The 18,682-nt window shown below is 52.4% G+C and overlaps 1 protein-coding gene across 1 annotated transcript in view; it reads left to right on the forward strand.

The window, feature by feature from the left end:
• Nucleotides 1–4,621: 4,621 nt before the first annotated feature.
• SLC6A1 (solute carrier family 6 member 1) overlaps nucleotides 4,622–18,682 on the forward strand; it is a 44,018-nt gene continuing 29,957 nt past the window's right edge. The window contains exon 1 of the mRNA XM_060631770.3: nucleotides 4,622–5,061. The gene's annotated coding sequence lies outside the window, so the exon portion shown is untranslated. The remainder of the gene's footprint in view (nucleotides 5,062–18,682) is intronic.

The raw sequence follows: 18,682 nt of genomic DNA on the forward strand, positions 1-18,682 counted from the left end.
GGCCACTTCCTCAGGGACAGTCTCAGGCCCCGCTGAGCACAGGCTGCTCTCTGCCCATGCCCATTCGGGGAGTTGCTTCTTTGGAAGTGGCGTTCTGTTGAAGAGTTCGAGCACAGATCCCAGCACAGTATGACACACACAAATATTTGAACATTCCGCAGCCAGGCCGCTGTCAGGGAGCTGCCCCAGCGTGACTCACGGACAGGATAACAAAATGATCTTATGTCCTATTATCCCCCGTGAGGTTTATTGTGGCTTTTCGAGTGATTACACACATTACAGCTGCGGCTCTCTTGCTAATGGGGGAATTTCTGGCATGGAGGGGGGTGTGGTTAAGATAACAGCATCCCTTCAGGAAACAAAACACCAAGAAGCTCTGTTTCCCCACAGTGGATGTTTTCTTAGGTGGAAGGGACGCGTCTCAGATTTACTATAATTTTGGAGAAACTGGAAGAGGGAATTCTGCTGTCCATGGAGACAGTCTGCTACAAGCAGCAGACAGGGGTTCAGGGTAGGAGGCCTGGGAAAGGCAGTGGGGAGCAGACTTGGACGTGGCCTTCCCCCTAAGCCCCTCCCCCAGCAGCCTGGTGACTGGGGATGGCAGAAGGGAAGTGCCATCTTTTTAATTTACAGGTGAGGAAATTGGGGCTCAGGGAAAGGGACTTTCCCAAGGTGACACAGAGGGTTGGTGACAGCATCCTGACCCCCAGCATCACCTGCGGCCAGATGGGAGGCTCACTAGGATGGCAGAAACTGCACCCCCCAACCTTTCCATCCCCGCCCCGGGGCAAGATTAATGAGCTTGACGGCCCAGAGTGCTGGCTTTGAGGTGACCCAGCTTGAACTGGGATCTCAGCTCTGCTCCTCTCCTGCTGTGTGACTTTGGGCCAGTGACTCTCTGGGCCTCTTGTTTCCCTACATGTCAGTACTTATCATACAGCAAGCGCTGCTCCAGAAACTAGCAGGCAGCCTTCGTCTTTCTCGCTCAGCCATCACACAGCAAGGTGCTGGCAGGCAAGTTACTGCCTCTCTCTGGGCCTTGATCTACCCATTTGTAAAATCAAAGGATTAGACTAGGTAAAGCAAGGGCCAGTTCCAGTCTGAAGCCCTGTAAGTCTGACTTCATGAATTACTTCACGTCAAGGAAGGGCAAGGACTACAGCAATAATATTAACAATAATCGTTTCAATCATTTATTGGGTGTCTACTGTGGGCTGGGATTTCTGCTAGGTGCTAGCCTACCTCCTATCACACCTATACTGCTATAACAGCTCCGTGCTGGTTTCCTGGCTTCCGGTCTTCTCCCCTTCCATCCACCTTGCATACCTGGCCAGTCTCAGCTTTCTTAAACCTTGCCTTCCTCTTTTGCTCCAGCACAGTCGCTGGTTCCTCAGTGCCCTCCAAGGTCAAGTCCAATTCTTTAATGTAGTGGTTAAGCCTTCCATGCTCAGGCCATGCCCTCTCTAATGGAATTTCTTATCAACTCTATGGTCTCTTTGTCTGGTCCTCTCCTCTGGTCCTGTGCCTGGTACTCAGAGGTGCTTAATAAACATTCCTTAAATGAATGAACACGTGGGTGTAATGTTTCTCTAAATTAGGCTACTCAAACTTTAGTCATTTGCAAACCACTTATAAGAGTTTTCTGAAATCTGTGCACCGTGTCTATTTTTATTTACTTAAATATTTTTCTTTTTTAGATTAAATAAATGTATCCCAAAAGGAAACTGTACATCATGCTATAACTAGAAGACCAGTATTGCTTGCCAGAAATAGGTCTCCATTAAAAGAAATGCAAGGACAAATGAGCAATGCATTCAGTTCTAACTGCTGTCTACCAAGGCTGGAGTCCGAGGGCTTCTCTCTCTCTTAGCTAAAATGGGATTGGTCGGCACTTTGGAGAAGTGTTAAAGACAGATGAGCACCAACCTGAGACTTACCCAAGGACAGAAATAGAATGTCACAGGGAGATGGACACAGAAGAGCATTTGCCCTTCAGGTTATTCTGCTGCAGTGACAATTATCCTAGCTACCACCTGTGGTTGCCAAGCCACACTTTGGGAACACTGCTTAATGAAACCCACCACTGTAGCCCATGGGAGACCCCTGTGAGTTCTCTGGAAGGCTTTAACTGGGGACGTAGGAAGGACATAGAGGTCCTGTATACACCGAACTCAGCCTTATGGCGTAGTGACTCTTACCCAAACCTCAAGGCCCAGGAGACAGTTCTCAGAACTACACTGAGATAAGAGTTTGTTGTTTGAAACCACCTGCATGGTGGAATAAGGAGCTCCCATCCTTGGAGATGTGCAGATAGATGCTAGACAGTCATGGGGATGGGGGGGGGGGGGACGGAGCAGGGAATGTCGTGAAGATAATTCAAGCATCAGATGGCAGCCTATGAAATTGACCTGACAGCCAGACTTTGCTTTGGTATGTAGGCAAAACACGTACAGCAATGAAAACAGCGGAGAATTAACTTCTGATCAGGAATCTAGGAAAAAGAGAGACAGTTGCGAGCGAGGTTATCCAGGAGACATGAAGGAAGAAAGGTGGAGGGAAGTGGTGATGATTACTCCTTTATATAGGTAATGTTTCATATTTCTCAACCCAGCTCTTGATTCATCAGGACAATTTTGGCTTTAAGCAACATAAACTGAATTCAAAATTTTAATCATTGACAAAAAAAGGAATTTAATGGGATTCCAAATAACTAAACAGCCTTCAGGCATGGCTAGATTCAGAGACTCAAACATTTTTCATTAGGACTTGGTCCACTCTCCATCTCGCAGCTCTGCCGTGGTCTCTGCTGGCTTCATTTTCAGGTAGGGTCTGACAAAAATGGTGTGACAAAAAAGGCTGCTGGCATCTCCAGGGTTAAGAACTGTGATGGAGATCAAGCTTCTGTTTGACAATAGTTTTAGCAAAACTCAGGGAGAGCTCTCATGGAGCCAGCCTATGTCACATGTTCCCTTACCCCCACCATTGAGGTCAGGGTGATGTGCTCTGGCTGTGCTTGGGCCACATATCCACCTCTGGAAGGAGGGAACCCCACCTAGCCATAGCAATGTGAATGGAGGAAGAGAAGTTCCCCAAATCAAAACTGAGGTGCTATCACCTGAAGAAGTAGAAATGAATTTCAGGCAAGCAAAAATAGCTTCCATATTTTGCCACCCTCATATCCTTGCTCAAAGCTGTGCCCCACATCTCCATCCAGGCAGTTCCTAATCATCCCCTGACCCTCAGTTCAAATGGCACTTCCTTGAGGAAACTGTCCTCAATCATCCTGAGCTGGCCTGAGATTCCCCTGAAATGTATGCTCCTGGCAGAACTTGTCACTCTGGGTTTATTTGACTACTGGACAAGCCTATCTCCCATGCTGGACCAAGACCATCTTGAGGTTTGTCTTGTCTACCACTGTGTCCCCAGAGCCTAAGACCATGCTTGGCGAGTAGAAGGAGCTCAATAAATACTTATTTGAAGCACCTGGAGGTTAAAAGCATATAGGAGCTAATGGCCAGTGAAGAGGGGAGGGATGGATGGAAAATATCAAAGATGATATAGAGGAAAGTATCAGGATTCCATGCTTGTGAGTGAGTGTGGGGAAAGAACCAGGAGAAGTCAGGGTGGCCTTGGGGAGCACTGTGTTGTGGGACCCCAGGATGGATGACCAGAGTGGGGGCAAGTTAGGGTAGAGGATGGCAAGTTAATCAGGACATGCCAGCCCTGGGGAAAGAGAGAGGATGGTGAAGAGCAGTCACTCTATGAGTCCTTGAGGGACCCAGAGGGAAGGGCAGCTGTGGCCCCATTCCCGGGAGGCTTTGTGAAAGTGAAGGGGGGGGGGGCGATGTCAGGACTTGGCAAGGGGAAGGGAGGGAGTCCTCAGGCATTGGGCTGGGATTGGCTAGGAGAGAGGCTTCTCTGGGACAATCTCTTAAACCTCAAAAACTGGAAGTAGGATGTCTTGGGGGTTCTGCCACCATCCCTTGGGTGTTCTTCCAGGCGGTCTCCCTTTTTAGTCATCTGTTTATCCAACTGTCCTTGCACACACATAGCCACTAGTGTCTCCAAGACCAACTCCTGGTAGCAACCCGCCCCTCCCTGCCTACCGCAGGCACGCCCCCAGCCTGGCACCAACAGCATTAGTGAGCTCTAGGTCAGAAGTTGTGGTCCCCTCCTAACAGCGCGGGAGGCTGCCCTGGGGGGAGAGCAGAGGAGGGGTAGGAGTCCACCATCACCGCCACCCACAATGGCCGGGCCTTATGACCTACAGAGAGAAGTGGGTGCCAGAGAAAAACAAAAAGGACAGACCGACAGAAGCAGACTGTAAGGCTGGAAAGAGAAAAGCCAAGAGGGAAACACGGGTTGAAAAGGACTGGGAAACAGAGACCAACACAGGCAGGCTGAGGACCCCAGGCCAAGGCAGGGAAGAGGCCAACACACCGAAAGAGAAGGAGGGAAGGAATGGGAGGAGGAGGAGGGGGAGAAGGGAGCGGGAGGCGGGGGGGGGGGGGGGGGGGGAGACGGGAAGGGGGGGCTGGCAGGGGGAGGGAGGGAGGGAGAGAAGGAAAGGAGACGGGGAGAAGGAAAGGGGAGAACTGGAAGGCGGGATGGAGAGAGAACGGGGCAGAGGAGGGGAAGGCAGAGAGAGTGACGACGGCCAGCGGTAGAAGCTGCCGGCGGGGAGGCCGCGGGGCGGCTGCCGCGTGGGGAGCGCGCGGCGCGGGCCGGGGGTAGCGCGGGTGGGGGGCGGGCGGCGGGCGGCGCCCCTCCCCGGGCTGGGCGGGCTCCCGGAGCAGCGCCCCGCCCCCCCCCCCCCCCCCCCCCCGCCCGCGCGCGCTCCCGCCCTCCTTCCCTCGCTCCCTCGCTCCCCCGCCCTGCCCCTTCCCCGCGTCCCTCCGCCCGCCCTCGGAAGACCGAGCGAGGTTGCGGGCGAGCCGCGCCGAGCGGAGGAGCCGAGGAGCGGAGGAGCCGGGAGCGCAGCGCGGCCCGATCCCGGAGCGCACCGGAGCGGCCGAGCTGCCCGCGCGGCGCCCGCTGCGGGCGGCGCAGCCCGGGCCGCAGGTAGGAACGGGCGGCCGGCGTCGGGGCGCGGGGCACAGAGCCCCGGACGGCCCGGGCAGGTCGGGCTGGGCGGGGTGGGGGCCGACACCCAGATGCCAACCCCGGCGCCTCGCCTCACCTCAGGGCCGCGCGGAGGAGCCCGGGACGCCGCTCCGACCGCCGACGTGAGCCCGGGCCATGCCTCTGGGACGCGCGGGGGCAGGGGGACTCGCGCGAGGGGCGCGAGAGTCTCGTGCCCCTTCCCGGTCGTGGGGCCCCTTGGATCCCCTAACTGGCGCTGGATTCTGTTCGAGCCGTCGAAGCGCCGCGTTCATTCCCTAGGGGACGGCGGGACCCCGGGAGTGAATAATACGAAGAGCGTTTGGGGGGCAGTGCGCCACTTTTCCGTGTCGGGGTCAGCTGCGCCGAGGTAGAGCCGTGCGCCTTATTTATTCTCCAAGGGCTCTGGGCGAGCGACTTGGGCATGGGGCACCTCCATCCCTTCCTGGGGCAGCTCAAGCTCTCAACAGATGTTGGCTAAAAAGCATACTATAGCCTGGGCGGAGCGCACAGGAGCTCGCGCCGTGCTCTCCACTCCTTTCCTCCGAGCAATGTAGGGTGAGGGGAGTCCCCCAGAGGGCTGGAAGACAGTGTCCCCATGTCGCCGCGGAAACTGTTTTCACCTTTTTGTATCCCTCATTTATTCTCTGGGGATGGGTAAAGGGAAACTGCCTGCCACGGTTACCCCAGGGCAATGGCCATAGGGTCTCCATGCTCCGTCCCTTTGTGCCCACCATCCCCACGGGTGGTGCCCACAGATGCCCTGTTCTAGCTTGGCTTGGTCTTCAGATGAGGAACTTAGACCAGGCAGCTCACTACTAAGGCTCTTAGCTAATCTTTTTGCAAAATAGACATGGACCCCAAGGAGAAAATTGGGTTTTAAAAAGCCAAATGATACAGCCCTGTTTCTTCTTCCTGATATGGGTCTGGAGCACTTGCTCCCTCTTCCAGAAACCCCAACCTCATCCCCCATGAACTGGGGTGGAGGGGGAAAGCGCTGAGCAAAATGGCCCCTGAGCTTTGGTGACACCCCCAAAATCCATGGACTTTGGAGTCGACCTTCATTTTTCTGTGACACACAAAGTGGGTTTTTGGCAAGAGAGGAGGTGGTTGGTGAGAGGGGGTGTTGGGTGCTGGATATTGTTCAGATTTTTCTCTCTCTTTGGGAACTTTGGGGAAAATGTATACATAAGGGAGTCTGAAAAGCCTGCCCAACTCCCAAATTCCAGAACAAAGGAGATCAGTGGGAACTACAGGCAACTTGCACCCTCTGTCTGTCTGTCTCTCTGTCTGTCTTTCTCTCTCTCCCTCTGGAGCACTCTCTCAGGGAAGGGTTGACCCAGCCTCTGCTCTGGTTCTGGTTGGAGCGGTCTCAGACCCTCCTCCAGGCAAAGGAGGAAGAGGAGACATTGCCCTTAGAGGTGCAAGTCCTTGGAGGAGTGGGAGGGACTTTCCCCCAGAGCATCCAGGGCAAAATGGCTGAGCTTCTCTTGAGTCTCAGAAATAAATTGTCAGGCAAGCAGCAAACAAAGAAAGCGCTCTCTCTCTCTCTCTCTCTCTCTCTCTCTCTCTCTCCAGCCAAGGGCTGGCTCAGTGGCCAGGGCTTGGAGGACAAACAGTGAGTCCCAGGCAGGGGCACACAGCCGGGCTTGTCTGGCAGAGCATCTGGAGAGTGGGGCGATTCCTAAGAACCACAACAGGAGAGAGGCAGCTGCTGTGGGGAGAAAGCAGGGACCATCTCTCTTGTGTGCAGCCCTTCCAGAGCCTGGCAATTTGGTGAGAAGTGGCCCACCCAAGAGCTGAGAGGGGCATCTGGAGGCCCAGGAGGAAGCACCTCAGAGGGTAAAGACGGAGGAAAGAGCAAGTCCATCAGAGCTAAAAGAAGCACAATTGCTCTGTCTCCCAGATTTCACATGCCTAGAGATCAGGAACTCCAAACGTTGTAATTTGTTTACGCCTGGTCTAGCTTCATAGCAGGCACTCGGCAAGTGTCTTAGAATAAAGCCTGCATGGATGGAAGGCAATGATGGGCCCGGCGTGGACCGACCTGTGATATCTGTCTGTGTCATGGAGCCAGGGAGGCTATGAAACATGGACTCTGAGACCAGAACTAGCCCTGAGTTGGCCTTAAGCTAGGGTGCTGCCATTATCTGGCCAGGTGACCTTGGGTAAGTTCTCACCCCCACTGGAAGCAAAGAATGGAGTACTGAAAGCTTCCAGCGTGCCCGGCTCATAAGGCCTCTAATAACCTTGTGCAGCAGGTAGTATTCTAATCCCCACTGCAGAGGTAAGGAAACTGTAGTACAGAGAAGGGAACTGACTTGCCCAAGGTCACCCAGCTAGGAAGAGGCAGGGCAGGGATTTGAACCCTGCTCCTCTGATTTCCTGGCCAACAGTTTGCTCCACGGCTGGGTCTCTGGGCCTCAGTTATCACCTCTATAGAGTGAGGTGGAAGGGTAATGGTGAGGATTTAATGATTGACGGTGAGGCCTCTGGGTCTGCTGTCTGAGCAGTGGCTGCTTCTCTACCTTTCCAGCATATGCTAAGAGCTTAAATAAAACACAAATGTCAGGTGGCTTCTGGCCATCACATAAAGACACTGTTCCTAGGCTTGGCTGTGAGCTCGGCAGCTGAGAAAGAGATGTCCCAAGCCACCTGGAATTCAGAGACGTCTTTTTCCCTCCTCCCTTAGCCTGCATATGCATGACAGGCCCAGTGCCAACCAGTAAGCCTTGCCCGCCACCTCTAGCCCCCTGCATCCCAAGTCCATCCCCTTCGTCCATGGGAGCAGATGGGATGCCCGAGCCCTTCCCTGTCACCTGGCCCCAGGTGTACCCAGCTTCCACCCCAGCAGCCTTGTCCCTCAGCTGCACCTACAATGCCAAACCCAATTAGAGCCCCTCAATCGCCTTGTTCCCCGAAAGGAAACGGAGATGTGAGTGTCAGCTGGCCTGTTTATCCCGCATCGGAACTGCCCCTTCAATTTCCCTGTGCAGAGTCCCCTGAGCTTCTCTGTGCCCAGAGAACAGTGGACAGAGCACAGTCCCTGCCGTGATGAAAACAACCTTGAATTGACTCCAATTGCAAAGAGCAGCAGGGCCCCTCTGAGCGAGGAGAACAGGAGAACACCAGCCAGGCCGCTGCTCCATCGCATTCCTTGGCACCAGCTCCTCAAATGGGCCCAGCACTGTGCTTCTTTCTGTCACCTTTTTGCCCCATTCTCTGAAGGTTGCTGGGAGGTGGAGGGAGAGAGTGTGGAGGGGGGCAAAGAGGGGCAAACGGCTGAGAGGACAGAGATAGACCCCAAAGTAGGGCTTCTCAGGCAATGTGCCTCTGTGAGCTTTGTGAACATCCAGCATCTCTGCTCGGAGCTCACCTGCAGACCTCAGAGCCAGGGGGAAGGGGTGTGAGAGTTAGTGGGAAGCCCAGCTAATAGCGGGGATAAGGGCTGCCTGGCAGAGACGGTAGGTGCGAACACAAGCTGTGATATTTCAGCACAGACTTGGATTCAGTCACAAACAGAAAACAAAGCAAAACAACGCACTAAATGTTGTTCCAATGGTAATGTCATCAATAACAATAATAAGTAACAGTTATTGCAAGTCGATGATCTGCCAGGGAACGTGCTGTGTGCTTTACTTACACGATTGCATTTAATTTTCACAAAACCCTGTGGGGTACTCGGAATTGTCCCTTTGCAGATGAGGAAACTGAGAAGAAGAGAGCTGAGGGCCCTTGCTGTGGGATTGCTAGGCTAGTAGGTGACCCTGGAGCCCAAGCTCTGCCGTACTGTGCTGACATTCCTGCCACGGAAGAGCCATTCCCCCCCCCCCCCATCCTCCCCCCAGGGTGGTTCGCTTGGCAAGGACCACACTCCCCATTTAAGGAGCTGCACAGTTAGAAAGCACTTCCCCGCTTTGTTTTCCAAGGATTGAGCTTTGAGCTTTGCTGCAGCTGGGGGAGTGGGGGTGGGGGTCGGTGGTGTTCTTTAGGGGAAGCCGAGGCATGGAGAGAGGAGTTTGTGCCCAAGGTCCCTGAGCTGCTAAGGTGCAGAACTGGGATTCTCACTCAAGTGCCCTGCTTCTTAAATACTTCTTTTTTTTTTTTTTTTAACATTTATTTATTATTGAGAGACAGAGCATGAACAGGGTAGGGGCAGAGAGAGAGGGAGACATAGAATCGGAAGCAGGCTCCAGGCTCTGAGCTGTCAGCACAGAGCCTGACACAGGGCTCGAACTCACAGACCACAAGATCATGACCTGAGCCGAAGTCGGACGCAAGTGCCCTACTTCTTACAGCAGATTTCTGACCTAGAGTTCAATTCATTTAAAGCTGTTTTGAGTGTTGTGCACCCAGCCACCTTTCGCTAACTCTTAGGTATCTCCCAGTTTGTCAGCACCCTCTCACTGCTCTGGAAGCCATTGAGAGTGGCCGACGAAGTCATCAGCTCCGTTTACCGTGATCTGACATGACACGAAAGCAGCATCCAATTTGATGCGAGCTGCCTGCATCGAATGGCCTTCTATTTTTATATTTGTCACAAATTGGAAATTACAAGGAGGCCAGGTCTTGCAGAGGGATTGGCTGTGGCTCCCTGAAAGCCCAGGGTGTGCAGCCAGGTGGAACGGGCCACATTAGGGTACCTGGGACCCTCTTGGATGGGGCCGGATGGGATCCTGGCATAGAGAACAGGCCGGAGAATGCAGGAGTTAGTGGCCGCCTCGGACGGTAACCTGCAGCACTCTGCCCACCTGTCAGCTGCATGGTGTCTGCAAGATCAGCATTGCATGCCAGCTCCCGAGACGACTGAGCCCTGGCCAGAGGGACATTCAAGGTCAAAGACGCCCCGAAAGACACTGACAGCAGGTTGTTTTCATGGCCTTATTGTTTGGTAAGGAGGTTGTGTACATGGAGAGGGCAGCAGCCACAGGAGGTGAACATTTGGTGTCGGTATTGCAGTTTGCTGGAACTGACCGCTGATCGTACGCCGGGTCATCAGAAGAGTACTTTGCAGTTGCAGAAAAATGTTCTTGAAGCTGTTCTGCCTTTTGATCCTGTATGAAGTATTCCAGAGGAAGAAAATATGGTCCTTGATATCCCGGAGAAGAATCCTCTGTCGAACAAAAAGAGACATTTTTTTAAAGCTTGTTTTCTCATAAAGCCCAAGTCAGAATGACCTTGACTCCGATGAGGTCTCTTTGTACACATGAGAGTACACACACGCTTAATAGGTAGAATTTGATAGTCCGAGTGCTTTTTCCGCTGAAGTTTGCAACAGCCCTAGGAGATCCATGTGAAGATATTATTATTATTACCATTATTGTCTCTGTCCTTTGGATGGGGAAACTGAGGCTCAGCAAGCCCTGAACACACTTATCCCTGACCTCTGGATTCCCAGCTGGTGGTATTCACCTCTACTAAACCCAAGTCCAAATTCACCAGGTTGCCCCTTGAGAAGAAGTCCAGGCAAGCCCAATCTGCAGCAGACAGAACACCAAGCAGAGGGGACTGATTGCAGGATAGTGTGGGAAGGCATCACCATGCAGTTTGGGAGAACAGGGCTCTGGCAGTGTTTAAGCCTTAGTTCCAGTTCTGAGCTCTGGCAAGAAGCTAACATGTCCTCAGTTATGCCCAGAGTTTGTGAAGTCTGACGTGTGCTCATTTGGCTAGGGGGCCCCCAGTGGTGGCCAGATTTGGGGGGGGGGTGGTGCTGGGGAAGAGGGAATGATTGATTACTCTTAGACACCCGCATGAACACAAGCATGCTTCTCTAGATGGATTTGGGTGGAAACAAATAAACCAGGAGCCCTATGAAGTTGTCTAGAAGGATCTCAGGGTCTTGGTAACCAGGAAGCGTGTGGGGAAGTATTCATAGGTGCGCCTCGGGTTGTCTGGGACCTACTGGAGGAGCAGACTGGGTGGTTCTGAGTCGTTCCCAGCCAAGAGGGTAGGAAAGGGGAGGGAGTCCATCACTCATTCTGGCCATTACCTTATACCCTGGAGATTATGAAAAATCACAAGTTCTGGGAGCTTCCTTCTGGGGTGTTGGGGAGGGGGCAGGGACACCTGACAGTTTGACTCGTCCTCTTGCTGGTGGCCAGCCAGTCCCCAACCACTGAGTATGGAGTGTCCCCTGGGCACCAGTCCTGGGCCATCTGAGGTTTGTGAGAAGGATGCTAGGGATTGGTGGGGGGGTAGGTGCTACTGTCCCTATCAGCCAGAGGAGGACCTGGAAGCTGAAGGAGGTGGAGTCACTTACCCTGCTTTGCACGGCAGAGTTTCAACCCAAGCCTTGCTGATGCTGACCCCCATCTACCTTTTCGTGTTGCCCACTGCCTCTGGAAAGCACCTGAGTGGAGGTCACAGTAGAAGAGACAGGGGCTTTGACTCACTGAGGCAGAGTGTAAGCTATATGAAACAAGCAACCAAAGCCAAAGGCTTCTGTGCCCTTGATTCTGAGGTCCAGCTCCCCTGCTGCGTGAACCCCTTTGCCCCTTTGCTCCCATGTCAGATGTTTTCGGAGCTTGGGATCAAGGTCTCACCCATGATTTTTGTTTTTTAAAGTCGTTTTGGGAACAGGGAAGAAGTTATCATACTGAAGAGTATTATGTGAAGATGGAGTTGAAATGTATACATTTTTAACAGGTTGGTAGCAAATGATCAGATACTGACAAGCCCTGATTTTGAACTCTGACTGTGATCCAGGCACTGAGCTGAGCAATTGACAAGCAGTGTTCTAGGATCCTCAGTAAGGAAACTGAGGCCCAGGGAGCTCACGTGGTTGCCCAGGCTCGCTTTGCTGACACGCTGCAGAGTTGCGACTCAGATCTGGGTCTGCCGGATCCCTGAGGCTTGGGCTTGCAGTCCGGGCAGGCCTCAAGCCTGCAGGGGACAAAGGGTAGGTCCTTCCCCTCTCTGGACTTTGCTTTCTCAGTCCATAAAGCCAAGAGGTTTGGACTGGACTGGACCATGGGCTGCTCCCCAAGCCCGGCGCCAGCTCTCCAGGCAGGGGAAGGGTGGCTGCACACCCCGCTTCCTCCTCCATTTCCCCCATAATAGCCTCCTGAGACTAATGACTGGGGAAGATAAGAGCCCTTTCTCCAAATGGCAGTGAATGCCACTAATGACAGAGCAGATGCAGCACTGTTAATTATGCCGCGGGTATTAAATGAAAATGCCAACCCCGGAGGAGTTTAATAGCGCCGCTGGGCTGGCAGTGGCCATGCCTAAAAGCGGTGCCATGGACCTGGGCCAAGGCAGAACGGCCCCCTCCCCAACTGTGGGGCCAGACAGGAGCCACAAAGCTTGTCTACACGGGTCCCCCTCCCCAGCGTGGGGTCCGCAGTGGCTCCTTGGAGCTGGGGATGTTGATGGCTGCTCTGGGACATTTTTGCAGAGGCCTCTGGGGGCCTGGATGAGTTGCCTTCAGGGGCAGATGTGGGCAGACAACTGGGCCATATAAAATTTTGAGCGCCTTCTGTATGCCAGGTCCTAGTTGGGTTGTGGAGACAAATCAGGTATTGTTTCTGGCCTTCGACGAGCTACTCACAGTCAAAGTGTATGTTCCCTGTAAATAGAAATGCCATGTCTTCGGGAGTCTCTGGGGCCCAGCATAGTGGGACATGTAGTAGGTACTTACCTCTTGCTTTCTGTTGTCTACAAGGCTTCTTCAGTGAGAGCCAGAGGCCACACGGGTGGGGGTCAGAGCACGATCAGCTGTGTGCTGAATGAGGCCCAACAGGCAGGCGGACTGGCTCTCTTCTCTAGGCACACCAACCTAGCCTTCCTGGACAGCTGGACTTACCACCTGCGGGGTGACCATGGACAACATTTTTGCCCTCTGAACTTCAGTTTACACATCTGCAAAATGGGGAGAGTTGGGGCTATGATAGCTGCAGGCAAACTTGTGTCTTTTAAGCATCCCCAGCTCTGAACCCACAGGGTCACAGAGATTGCATAAGCGTCTGAAAAGTGACATTTTGGTGGGCAGTTCAGCAGAAGGAGAGACTTCGGTCACCAAAGGTAGCTTCTGGTTCTTTCCTGTGGACTTAAGATGTCACTCAGACCTCTGTCTGATCTCCAGTAGCTCCAGACCCCTGCCTCCTGCTTCCCAGACCTGGAAAATTGTTTCTTAGGTTTTTCTAGGCCAGAGAAAGTCACAAAACCCACCCATTTCCGACACCCTTGCATTACAGATGGGTAAACTGAGGCCCAGAGAGGAGGACCCCTAGGGCCGAAGGTGCTAGGACCCAGAACTTCTAACCCCTAACCCAGTGCTCTTTCCCCTTCCCCAAGCCAGCCCAGCTCCACTGTTGAGAAATTATTAAATAGAGTTGGTGGAAGGACTCTGGTTGCCGTGACAACGGAGCCTGTGTCCTCGGGAGATAATGGCGTTGCACAGGCAGAGTGATGTGTGTTGAATGCTGATTCGGGACCTGCTAGAGTGAGTGAGCAAGAGTGCAGAGGGGACAGTGTCTAGGGTTTGAGCTCCCCAAGAAGGAGGCTTGGGCTGGGTAGGTGGGGACAGCTGTGGGGACACTCGCCTTGCCTAGTTCCATCGCTCCCACAACCTCGCACAGAGGGATAATTACCTCCCCTTCGTGGAGGCACGAAGTAGGGCCAGGAGAGGTGAAGTGACTCTTCACCCAATCACACAGCCAGGGGAGAGGTGGAGCTGGGATTTAAATCTCAGGCTGGTGCCAGAAGTCTAGGCCCCAGAGAGTGCCTGGAGAGGGCATCCAGAGAGGGCAGACAGGTTGGTGGGACAGGGAACCAGAATGGACCCCACTCTGAACCCTGCCCTCTGGGCACCTCAACCCCTCTGAAGACTGCTGAAGAGAGTGCTCACAGAGATCCTGATGGGCCAGGGTTGACAATCCCAGCCCAAGAGGAATGGGTAAACAGTATGGCAAGGTGGCTACCCCTATCAGCTTTGGAGCCAAAGTCAAACCCCACCCTGCCGCTTCCTAGCTGCGTGATCCTGGACAAGTCACCGTACCTCTCTGAGTCCCCGTGTCCTCATCTGCAAAAACGGAGACAAAATAACGGACTGAGCTCATAGGATTATTCTCAGACCAAATAAGGTAAGGGAGTTAGAGCGTCAAACCCTGCTTGTGAGCGTAGCTCAATCAACAGTAGCTATAATTATTGATCAAAGAGGAGAGGCCAGGAGAAGAGCCCGCTCCCAGCCATGTATCAGCTTGTAATTTGGAAGAGTGGAACTGGCTAAAATGAGTGTGAAAGTGATAAATAACAGAGCTCTTCGTTCCAGGCTAGTGGATATCAGTCGAACAAATGAACAGCCCCCATCACCAAAAATATACATAAATATTTTGCATTTGGAAAGCATGATTGATGTACCTCACTGCAGTGGGCTGTCCCTAAAAGCCCATGTGCAAACCATGATGGGGGAAATTGCCTTTTCTCTCTGCCAGCTATCTAAATGACCCCATGCTGTAAACCCTTTTGGAAAGTGAATACTCTCACCCACGCTCATCATTTCTCCCTCTCACGCAGCTGGTGCAAAATATTGACTCCCCTAATAGGGGATTGGAGAGCATGGGGTTAACACCCTGAGAAACCCCAAAGTGCATCATTTGCATGCTGGCAAAGATGTGATGGAGCTGGCAGACAACCCCACTCCTTTTGGGAAGCAGAAAGAGGGTGCTGGATTCAGCCATTTAGCTGTTTTAAAAGCAGTGGTGAGAGCTGGGATCCTGATTACTTGGACGCAAGCAACCATTTTGTTTGTTTCCGCAAACCTGTCTGAGGAGATCCACCCCCGGGCATAGCAAGCAACCTGCTTCTGGATACCCAGAGAGGGAGGGTCATTTGTTCACTGCTGATCCTGGGGCTGGGTGACAGGGTGTGAAGCAATGAGCCCGAAGACCTTGGATTCCCACTCCTGCAACTTGGCCAGGCAGGAGAGGGGTCAGGGAGACTCATTCAGCGGACAAATGAAGACAGCTGACATTTAACCAGGATTGGAACGAACGTGCTAATTGCAGGAAAGGTACACATGTCCACTTCAGGAGTTGCGTTTAATGGACAATTTGCTCTGAGAATTTGATTTTATCAGCACTTCCCAGTGGTTTGCACCGCTCTCTTCTATTGATTGCCTATAGGTTAAGATAACGGTGGCATTCTGCCCAGGACTTTTTCCCACAGCTATCAAAAACAAAACAAAACAAATAATACTAGCCCTAATCAAGTGATTTATTATATCTGCCAGGTAGCAAGCATTTACTCTGTACCAGGTTCTGTGTTAACCACTTTACGTATTAGCTCATTTAATCCTCATAGTAGCTAAAAGTAGATACCATCGCCTCTGTCTGAGAGAGGTTGGGTGACTAACTTGGGTCACACAGCATCTGAGCTGAGACTCAAAACCCGGATTTTCTTGTCCTCAGGGCCAGTGCCCTTAACCACTACCCTGTTCTGCCTGCCCCTATCATAGCTGACAGATCAATCTCTGAAGACCTTTGACTTGTTCAGCAGAAGTTATTCATGACTTCCTTCATTGTCCATGGACTTCAGAAAACTCGCTCAATAAAAATCCCATTTTCCCAAGTGGGTAGGTTTTTCTTGCTGCATGTGATTTTTCACTTTACAAACAAGGGGAGATCTGTACTGTAAAGATTCCTTTAGAAACCTAAGTGCATGAATCAAGAACAGATGCATTGGCCAAAGTGAGCATTCATGTGAGTCTTTTAAAAATAAAATCAGCTTTCTCTTGTGGGAAATATTTGAGACCCAGGAATCTGACCCTTAATCAACTCTGAAAATACACACCCTCCTCATTCTCGCAAAATATTCTAAAGCAGAGTCTCTCAACATTTTTTTTAAAAAAAATCCTACTGAGCTTGTATTAAGAGAACAATAGGATTTGTTGTTTCCCAAATATAAAATTACAATACTGAATGTGCCTTTTTGATGCTCCCATCCCAGTGAGTTTTGCGTATCTCCGCTAGGGAAAGGGAAAGAGTAACTTTGTCCTTCTACCGCTTAGGAGAAGAGCTTTCTGGAGTGACTAGATTGCACCATGTATGTTAAGATTGCAAACTCAAGGTCCAGTGAAGGCTGGGCAGGTCAAAGAAATGAGTAAAGAGGTCAGGGATGAGATAATTATCATGGCAGGACTTACAGTAAACTGGGAAACACATAACTGCTCCCTCCCCCCAGTCCCTGCAAACTGAAGTTTTAAAATTCTGATACTGCTGAACCAAACACTTACAGGGGACCCGTTCGGCCCCGCAAGCCATTAGTTTGAGATCCCTGCTGGTTCTTATTGTGACTTTGTATGATCTTGATCCAGACGGTCTATCTTTGGGGCTTCAGTGTGTTCATCTCTAGAATGGAAGCAAGAAAGCCTGCAGAGTGGAAACAGCGCCCCAGGTGTGGATGCTCGATAACGAACTGTGGAAATGCCCAGAAGTGCCATTCTGTGAAGCGGAGTCAGCTCTCCATCTAGGCTGCGCGTCTGCGTGTGACTTATTACAGATTATCACTTAGTTCAGCCAGTCCCTGCAGTACTGTGTTTTCTTTTTTCCCAAATCTGAGTTTTTTAAGGGCGTTTATCCTAATGCCCTTCAGAGTCCTTCAAGCACATCATGCACAGGAGAGAATGCTTATTTAACCCCCTGGTTTTCTCACAAGTGTGTCTTAAAAGGCAAGGAGTGATGTAAAAGAACGCCAGGTGGTCAGCATGTGACTCTTATTTCCTGATCTGAATTAATCTTTTCTGACCGGTTGGGGGGGGGGGGGAAGGTCTTTTCAGAAGAAGCCCCCGGAGTGCAATGCTGCAGAATTCCACCTCACCAAGCAAGGAGCCAAGAACGGTAGGAGGAAAACCGCAGCCGGGAACAGCCAGGAACAGGACTTCGAGGGCCCCGAGGCTGAGAACCTTGACCTGTTCCGCTGTGGGCTCCCCTTGTTCCTGGCACAGGGTACTTCCCAGTAGGTGCCTCGAGCCCTCCTGAGGACACTGACTGATGGTCACCAACAGTGAATCCAGTGAAACCAAATGGAGGAAGCCAGTCAGGCAGGTCCGGAAGCCTGCGTTCCAGTCAGAGCTCCTTAACCACTGGAGACCACAGGCTCTGCCAACCAGCTCTTCCTGCTGAAATATAGGCCCCCTCTTTCCTTGGGTTCTCTGGAGGCTACAGTGAGATCACAGAGTAGAGCCTAGTGCAGCCCCAGGTTCAGGAACAGCACCCTGACTCCCCTCCCTCTGCTGTCCTTACTTTTTTTTCCTCCCGTCTTCCTCCTGTGGCTCTGTTCCCACCACTCTGTACTGGCCTCTCCCTCTGGTTTTCTTCACTCTCCTCTCCCCTCCTCCTTCCTGCCCTCCTCTCTGCATCCCTCCCCACTCCTAAACACCCAAGGAGGGCTGGACCCTGGACCCCAGGCACCTGCAGGAGCAGCAGGCGGCGTCCCCTCCAGGGCCAGCCGAGGAGGCTATATCCAGGCTCTCCTTGAGGGAAGCACTCAAGAGCCCACTCCTGGGGTGTACTCGTGTCCTCCGGGTCATGTGACCTCATGGTGGCACCCTGAACCGGCTGCAGTGGAAGCATTTACGCCATGGAAATCAACCTTCTGTTTGCCCTCCTGAAGGCCCATTGGTGAACTCCAGCACACTGCTACTTTGGAGACCAGTGCCACCTTCTCCTACGCAGACATTTCTTGAGGACTTATAATAACAACGTCCCCTGTCACAGAGAGGGACATGGGATAGAGGGGGACAGAGGGTGGAACTCAGTGCAACACGTATGCATCTATCACTGAAGTGCTATGGGGGAAACAGGGCAAGTGGAAGACCTGGGTTCCATTCGTACAGAGGTGACAATGTCGCTGGGGGGATGAGACTGGATAGAAGTCAAGGTATGTGTAGCGACAGGGCCTTCACCTTCACCCCCACCGTGAACCCAGCTCAGATGCTACCCTCCGTCCCCCTTCTACTGCCCCCCTCCCCAGGTGCCAGACTCTGGCCAAGTCATCAGACCAAATCCCCCCACCTTAAAAGGCTCTGGTGACCCCCAAGTTTCCCCCGGTATCCAAGGTGGGGAGGGGCAGTTAGAAGCAGAGGCTCCGGAATCAAACTGCTGCCTCCTGGATCTGGGACCACAGGCAAGGCGCTTTCCTGCTTTGAGCCTCAGTTTCCACATCTGTGCAGTGAGAGGTCAACATGATCATCTGTGAAATGCACTAAACACTCGATAAACGTTCAGTTTGGTCACTGCTCTTACTACAGGACATGGTGCACCCCCTTTTCCTACATTCGAAACCCCTTATTGCTGCTTTCCCCCTGTCTAGCCACACACCCTGAATAACCCCAGCTTCTAGCCAGCCATACCAGGCTCCTCACTGTCCCTAAAATACATTATGCGTCTTCACCCTGTTCTATCTGCCTAGAATAGATCAGCAGCCAGGCTTGGGGTAAGGCAAGGATTCCGGTCCTGCTTTTCTAGCTGTGATTATAAAGAGAACGTCCCCACTTCTGTCCCCATCTGTCAGGGGGACAGAGTGCCATCCTCTCCCAGTTGCCTGCTGACGGGACCATCCCTCCTCTGGGCTGAGGAAGAAC

This window comes from Panthera onca, chromosome A2 (genome assembly GCF_046562875.1).
Source record: "Panthera onca isolate mPanOnc1 chromosome A2, mPanOnc1 haplotype 2, whole genome shotgun sequence".
In the NCBI taxonomy this organism is placed as follows: domain Eukaryota; kingdom Metazoa; phylum Chordata; class Mammalia; order Carnivora; family Felidae; genus Panthera; species Panthera onca.